The 7,715-nt window shown below is 39.7% G+C and overlaps 1 pseudogene; it reads right to left on the bottom strand.

Annotated features, from left to right (window-relative positions):
• Positions 1 to 990: 990 nt before the first annotated feature.
• LOC137234471 (protein HID1 pseudogene) lies at positions 991 to 2,564 on the bottom strand (annotated as a pseudogene).
• Between the last annotated feature and the right edge of the window lie 5,151 nt (positions 2,565 to 7,715).

Raw genomic sequence — 7,715 nt, 5'->3', positions numbered from 1 at the left:
ACTATGGTCCCTGCCGCAGAGCTGGCACGCGACGTCGAAACGCTTTGCGCCTCCCTCTGACTTGGCCAATAAGGTTTGATAACGGGTCATGATCTGAAAGAAAATTGGTATCATTGATCATGTCCAAATTGAGGTTAGCAGAATGTTGTTTGGGTGGCGTAAATAAAGAAAATTATCTCTAATATATTTTCGCAGAAGAAAAAAAACCATTTTGTTGAAATAAAATTTAATTGAAATAAAAAATTAAAGGCCATGAGTAAATACTTATGCGCGCAAAGAAACGAAGAAAAAACGGATTTAGCACGCATCCATGCGATGTGGCTGGTGCTTTAGCGCCTCTAGTGCATTTTATAATTTATTTTATGCCGGTAGATGTCGCCGAAGTAGTCCTAACAATTTATTTTTGATTTGTGGTGAACTTTGTTTTCACAACAAGTGGCCTGCCACCACACGGAACGATTCGAAACCTGGCTGAAAAGGTATTACAGAGTTGCACTTCCACCATTCAACATTATTTTTGACGTGTATTTTTCGATAATGTTGAGATTCTTGGAATTAAGTATTTTAAATCTCGACCAGATGAATGGTTGGTCGAGATATGTAATACGCGACAGTGTGGCGTGTTGTGCGCGATATTTCGTGCGGCATGTAGTGCATGACGTGTAGTGCGCATGTAGTGCGTGACGTGTAGTGCGCGAGATGCTTGCGCATGAGGCCTAACGTTTGTATTGCAATAATCATTGACAGTCAGACATTAAATGTAGAGATTTTGACGCTTTCTACAATTTCTCACTTCCTGAATGAAAAAAAATGTCATTCATATAAAACACGCGGTGAGTATAGATACTAAACTGCGTAATCTTACTTTGTATTAACTAATTTTGTATTTTTATTTTCAGGTTTTATTCCATGGTTTTTCATAAAGCTGGGAAGCGAAGTTTTAGCGATTTCCTGATGTGGTTAACTGTATGCAAACGGATAATTTGGAGCTTAAGAAATTGGTTTATTGATATTGAAGTTATTAAAAATTTCCAAAAGAAAAAAGACTAAATGGTGATTGTTAGGTGCAGATAGTAGAAACCAAGAAGTGCTAAAAGCTTTAAGTAAATGCAGCAACTTTACACTTGCAACCATAGACAGCGTTTTTAAATAAGGTGAAACATTCACAAGTATAGTGGGTAGGCAATCGAAGAGCGGCTGTAGACGTTGATGACCCGTAGCGATAATTTTGTGGAAAACAGTTATGAGTAGATCAGCATGTGTGCCGGTGAATACGGGTATGTCCATGGGCACCGTTGCGGTGTAGGGTTTGTTGAGACGCACGCCAAAATTGCGCTCACCCGATAATAGCAGGAGTATGAATACATCGATATACATCAGTCCAACACGCGATTGATCTGCGCGAATAATTTGAATGATAAAGTATTGGTGTGAGTACATCTAGCACATCAGAGCTTTTCAGCACAAAATACAAGAATTTCTTATTAAAATCGCATACTTTCCAAAAGAGTATTAAGAGCTCCTGATGACAATGCAAACGTTTCGTCGAGTTTGGTAAGTAATTTTGTAGTAGCGAATTATTCAACAAACGTGTTATGCCTTTAAGTATGAAATGAAAATCTTCATCACGATGTACACGCGATAGATAATTAATGAATAAATTATCGCCAAAGCAATCATCATAAGAATTTGAAGAGGCAGCTGGATTGGATGTTTGCAACTGACGGCGCAATTCCAGTTGTTGCTGTTGATGAATAACCATATCATGATCTAATGTTACAATCAAAATTTGTAGAAAAGCTTCTACCAACGGTTCAGTGGAATCTACAAACAACAGATGATTGTAGGGTACACCGAATCCTACTGGATCATAAGCGCATACTGTATTTAATAGTGATGTGAACAGTGGCAAAGCATGTCGATTCTCCGCTGAAGGGAAATATGCTATCCATCTATTTGGCTCATCCGTTAAACAATAAATTGTTTCAGAAAAACATGTCAGCAAAAGCTTTAATATTTCAGTGCGTATCTTTTCCATATTGGCGTTTTTGGGTGGTGAGTTGGCAAAACCCACACCCGCCTCCCAAATGTATTCACAGCTATCAATATTCGCCAATTCCTCGGCCTCATCAGGGCCGGCGCGAATCTTCACGTAATATATATACCACATCGGTAGATGTGGGCGTATTACGTGTAGGCAGGCTACTCCAAAAGGATTCACGCCACTTTTCATCTTCAAAAATATATGGTAATATACGTATTAGTAAACGTACACAATACAGCACACATTGTTGTTCCATTTGAGTGCGACAACTATTATCCACGGTCAATGCCAACTTTTCGACGGCCTTGTAACAGAGAGCCGCCAAATTGGCTGGATTTTCGTTACGTATATTTCGTAGTTCTGCTGATGTGACCAATGCGAATACATCTTCCAATGATGTTTGATGTCCATACCAAAATTGATCCCAGAACTGTTCGTCGGAGTCATCAATTTTTTTATGTGTTTGCGTTAGTTGTACAATTGCTTTGCAGAAGTTCAATTTTGGGTCGGAATTTCCCATATTGTGTATACAAATCTCACCTTACAACTTGTACCGAGAACGGTCTGTTTGCAGGTCGGCTAAAAAATTGTGTATTTATTTGCGCAATAAATCAATTTTGAGTTAACTTCTTATATTTCAGCAAAACTTTCCTGTTTTAACAGGGATTATTTTCACAAATCCACGAAAAACACACGGTGAAGTAATATCATTGTCATTCATAATTTTTCGATAGCTGTAGTGATACTTTTCTGCGAATTCCTACATTAGATGAAGACAATATAAATGATGATAGTACGACAATTTCATGCTCGATGCAGTTACAGCAATTAACACACATTTATTCAAAATTACGCAAAGATTTTCATCGTTTGTACAGCTGATAGCCGAAAGTTTTCTTATTTGGTTATAAGCAACCTGGTTATGAGCTATTAAATCCTATTAGTATTATGAAGAAAAAAGCCAGCTTATTTATATTGGAATTTTATAGTTTAGGTTGGCACGTCGATGAAGTCACGCTATACTTAAAATTAAACCTAAAGAAAAATTAACCTCTATGGAGGGCACGTTTTATGCCGTAAGCGTCTCAACTGATTCAGTACGAAATTGTTTAAGGCTTTTGGAAAAATGGTTTGTGCTGGAAATTCGTAATGGCCACGGTTTACGTTTGCTATCGCTCCGCACACTCTACGAGACATCGAAAGAATCTGTAAAAACTATTGTCTGTAAAAACATTAACTGCGGCTGTATGTTGATTGGATTCACCATAATCCATTGCAAGTCAGCAAAGTGGAATGATCCACAGACGGTTATCATCTTTTTTTTTTTTACTTGCAAGAAAAATATATCAGGTACGTCAGGTGATGTTTTACAATTAAATCTTGTTAAAGGTGCTTTGTCAATGGGTCCTTGTATGGGATCAAATTTCTATGACCCTGCCGGTTTAAAGGAGTGTGGTCAATTTTCCAAAAACGAACAAAGACAATTACCGCTAAGGAAGGGAAGTACTACACCTTTGAGTTGGGTGAACTTTAAAAAATGCGGTTCCCATTTCTGTATTAGATCGGTGAGTAGTTTATTAATGTATGTATATGTAACAGAAAATTGAAATCCATTGGGAATACATACAAGTGAAAAATCTTCCTATCCCTCCATTGCCATAAATTGAACATTTATGTTTTAACTCAGCCTTTCTTTTAAATGTGTATACAGAAAATCAAACTACATATTAATATTCATTTTTAAAAATTAAGTTAATTGATTAATTAAGCAAACATGTTAAAATATGCAACTAATGCAATATACCAATCGTCTACAAAATGGTTGAAAAGGACTATTGAGCAGATGATTTAAGTACTCGAACAGCGATTGAAGAGGTGATCGAGGCTGTTTACTGTTGTGAACGTTTTTATCAAACATTCGCCACTTGTATGTATTCACAATGTTGAAAATCCCCCACACCAGAAAAAAGGATGTTGACTTCGGATATTAGTTTCTCCTGTAAATAAAGGAAACCGCATGCGCTTTATGCACCATTAATTGGGTAATTTTTTTTGAAATGAAAGATACCGAGCCACTCGCTTCATTAAAGGAACCTCAGTTAGCAACCCCAAGCAATTATTACGCTTTTACAAAAGTAGTTAAAATGGATAGCAGCCGTTTCCTCCTTAACCATTAGGGCAATCAAAATAAACTGCATGCAACTACTCATATGTAGATGTTGTGCCTAATCAAGCAAACCTATTATCCTTTATTGCAAATGCAGAAAAAAATTAAATCTTTATTATTTATGGTGTTCTTCTATTTTCGTAAATTATTGCAGATGATTAATTTTTGATTGTCAGTTGTTACATGGACAGTAAAATCCGACCATCAATTTGGAACAATTTAAAATTACTTATTAGGGATTCAATAACAATAAAGCTGTTATGGCAAACTGAATATTGTTTGCCAAACATATTATGGAATCATATTCGAACCAAATGTGGTTACTTTGGGTCGGCAACAATTTTTAACCATTTTTCATTCAGCTTTCTGAATATGACCTGATTTTGTATAAGATGTGAAGAAACATATGATAATCGTATCCGAAAATCATTCATAAATTTTTACCAAAACGGTGGAAATATGTTCACGAATATGATCTGAAACAGACTATGAAGAGCAGTCAAATGTTCCTTCCAAACGAGTGAAATTCATTTTCCTTGTCCTTATATAATGACATGGTATGAATAAATTTCTTTGGGATTCCTTTTGAACAATTGCGTGGTGGTAGCGGCGCACCCACGTAATCGTTGGAAAAAGGACTATGTGGCAGACAGTATATCTGAGTTAGAGTTCTGTTGGCCTCGTTCGGGGGAACGAGAGCTAGGTTATTGGTTTGTTGGCCTCGTTCGGTGTGAACGAGAGCTGGGTTATTTGTGTGTTGGCCTCGTTCGGGGTGAACGAGAGCTGGGTTATTTGGGATAAAGGAATACGGATTTTTTAAGTTCATTTTCGTTGTCGTTGGGCGGAAGTATTACCAGTTTCGCGATTGGTCTGCTAATTTGTTCCTTAATTATATTGACGTCAACAACACGTACACGGTTATCGGAACCTGGATGTGCGTTGACGATTCTCCCCATTCTCCACTCGTTTGGTTGGAGGTTGTCCTCTTTTATGACGACTAGGTCCCCTGGTTTTAAGTTGGATTGTGGATGTTTCCATTTATACCGTTTCTGGATCTCGGTGAGATATTCCGATTTCCATCTTTTGCAAAAGGTTTGATGAAGGGCTTTCATCTTTTGCCATTGGTTTACAATTGAGGCAGGGTTTTCACTACAATCGAGTTCAGGTGGAGCTAAAAGATGCCCACCTATGAGAAAATGGCCTGGAGTAAGCGGCTACAGGTCGGAAGGGTCGTTGGATGAGGGACTTAGAGGTCTCGAGTTGAGGCAGGCCTCAATTCGACATAAGAGGGTTGTAAACTCTTCGAAAGTATATTTATGATCGGACGCGATCTTTTTAAAGTGGGTCTTAAAACTTTTTACCCCCGCTTCCCACAAACCTCCCATGTGAGGAGCGCTTGGCGGTATAAAATGCCATTCTAAAGTGAGATGGCTGTATTTATTCGATGTTCCGTCCCTTGCTTCACGCAGAAATGCCTTAAACTCGGATCGCAACGATGGCGAAGCTCCAACAAAGTTAGTACCATTGTCGGAGTAAACGTTTTTTGGACAGCCTCGCCTGGATACAAATCTGGCGAAGGCAGCTAGGAAGGACCCGGTACTAAGGTCATTTGTCGCTTCTAGATGGATGGCTTTCGTCAAAAAGCAGACAAACAGGCAAACGTATCCTTTTGAAACCGACATCCCCTCCCTCGGTAGGATTTTATATCGAATGGTCCCGCGAAATCTACCCCAGTGTTAGTGAAGGCCCTAGTAAAGGTGGTGCGCTCTTTCGGAAGGATCCCCATAAGTTGCGCTTGTGTCCGCTTCCTGTAAATAGTGCAGACCTTACAGTTGTGGATAACCGACCTTATCATGACTTTAACGCGTGGGATCCAGTACTGAGTGCGGATATGACGTAGCATCAGCTGGTTCCCTCCATGCAGGGTGGTCTCATGAGAGGATTGGACTATAAGTCTGGATAACCTGCAAGTATAAGGAAGAATAATGGGATGACTTTCATTATGGGACATGTCTTTCGATGCCCCAGTCCGCCCCCCAGTTCGAATGATGCCTTCTTCATCTATATATGGGTTCAGGGGGAAAACCTCACTCTTCCCATTTATTAGTTTTCCTGACTTCAAATTTGCGTACTCTTCTTGATAGTGTTGCCTCTGGCATATTGTTATCAATCTTCGTGTTGTTTTTTCTATTTCGTCAGAAGCTATCGAATGAGAATCCCTTTTAAAGGAGGCTTTAGTTGTTGGGTGCGTATTCTGGAAAAACCGAAGAATATAGGATATAATCCGCAAAGCCCTTGGTAAATCGGAAAACCTATCTAGAATATCAAAGTTATTTTTGACCGAAGTTGATGAACTTTCACCCTCTTTTCCTCCATATTCGTATTGTAATCTTCTTCTTGTGTTGGCCAATTTTCGTTGTCTTCTTGTAACCAAGAAGGTCCCTGCCACCAAAAAGAATTTTCGATTAGATCCGAAGCGAGGAGGCCTCTGCTCGCCAAATCTGCAGGGTTTGACGCGGAGTCTACGTGCCGCCATACTTTGTCTCCAACTTTGTCGATGATTTTCGTTATTCGATGTGCCACAAACGTTGACCACGAACATGGTGGCTTTCGGATCCATGCCAGTACTATCGTCGAATCTGTCCAAAGGGTTACTTTAATATTGGAAAGTTGCATATTTTCTATGGCCGGCTCTATGATTTCTGCAAGTAGGACTGCGCCGCAGAGTTCCAGTCGTGGCAATGATATAGTTTTGACCGGGGCTACTCTCGTCTTGGCCATCAGCAAGTTGGTGAAGACTTGATCCTTCGTTTGTACCCTAAGGAAGACAGTGGCGGCATATGCTTTTTCCGAGGCATCGCTGAATCCATGTATTTCGACATTGTCCTTCAATGTGTAGTGAACCCACCGCGGCATGCGTATATCGTTGATCTTTTCGTAGTCAGTCATGAATGATTGCCACCGATGTAGAGTAGTTTCAGACACATCTTCATCCCAGCCTGTCCTTTCCAACCAAATATTTTGCATTATTATTTTGGCTACAATTACGACTGCTGCCAGCCAGCCAAGAGGGTCGAAAAGGTTTGCGATCGCAGAAAGTATTGACCTTTTTGTTACGGCACGGTTATTGTCAAAGGGTTTCGCTGTGAAGTAGAAGTAGTCGAAATGGGAGTTCCACCTGATACCGAGTGCTTTTACCATGCTGGTGTCTTCAAACTCAAGAAAATCCTCGCTTAATAGGTGTTGATTCGGTATACCCTGTAAAATTTTCTTGCAGTTGGACGTCCATTTTCGCAATGGGAAACCTGCCGATTGCAATGCCGATGATATTTCGTCTCTTGCCTTGATTGCAATTTCGATGCTGTGTCCACCGGCAAGTACGTCATCAACGTACATGCAATTTCGCAGGATATCCGCTGCCATTGGATGCGATGTCTAGTTGGTACAGCGTCCGAATCGCAAGATACGGAGCACAATTAGCCCCAAAGGTTACCGTTTTCAATT

The sequence above is a fragment of the Eurosta solidaginis genome, chromosome X (assembly GCF_040869045.1).
Source record: "Eurosta solidaginis isolate ZX-2024a chromosome X, ASM4086904v1, whole genome shotgun sequence".
In the NCBI taxonomy this organism is placed as follows: domain Eukaryota; kingdom Metazoa; phylum Arthropoda; class Insecta; order Diptera; family Tephritidae; genus Eurosta; species Eurosta solidaginis.
This window is presented reverse-complemented; position numbering and strand designations above follow the sequence as displayed.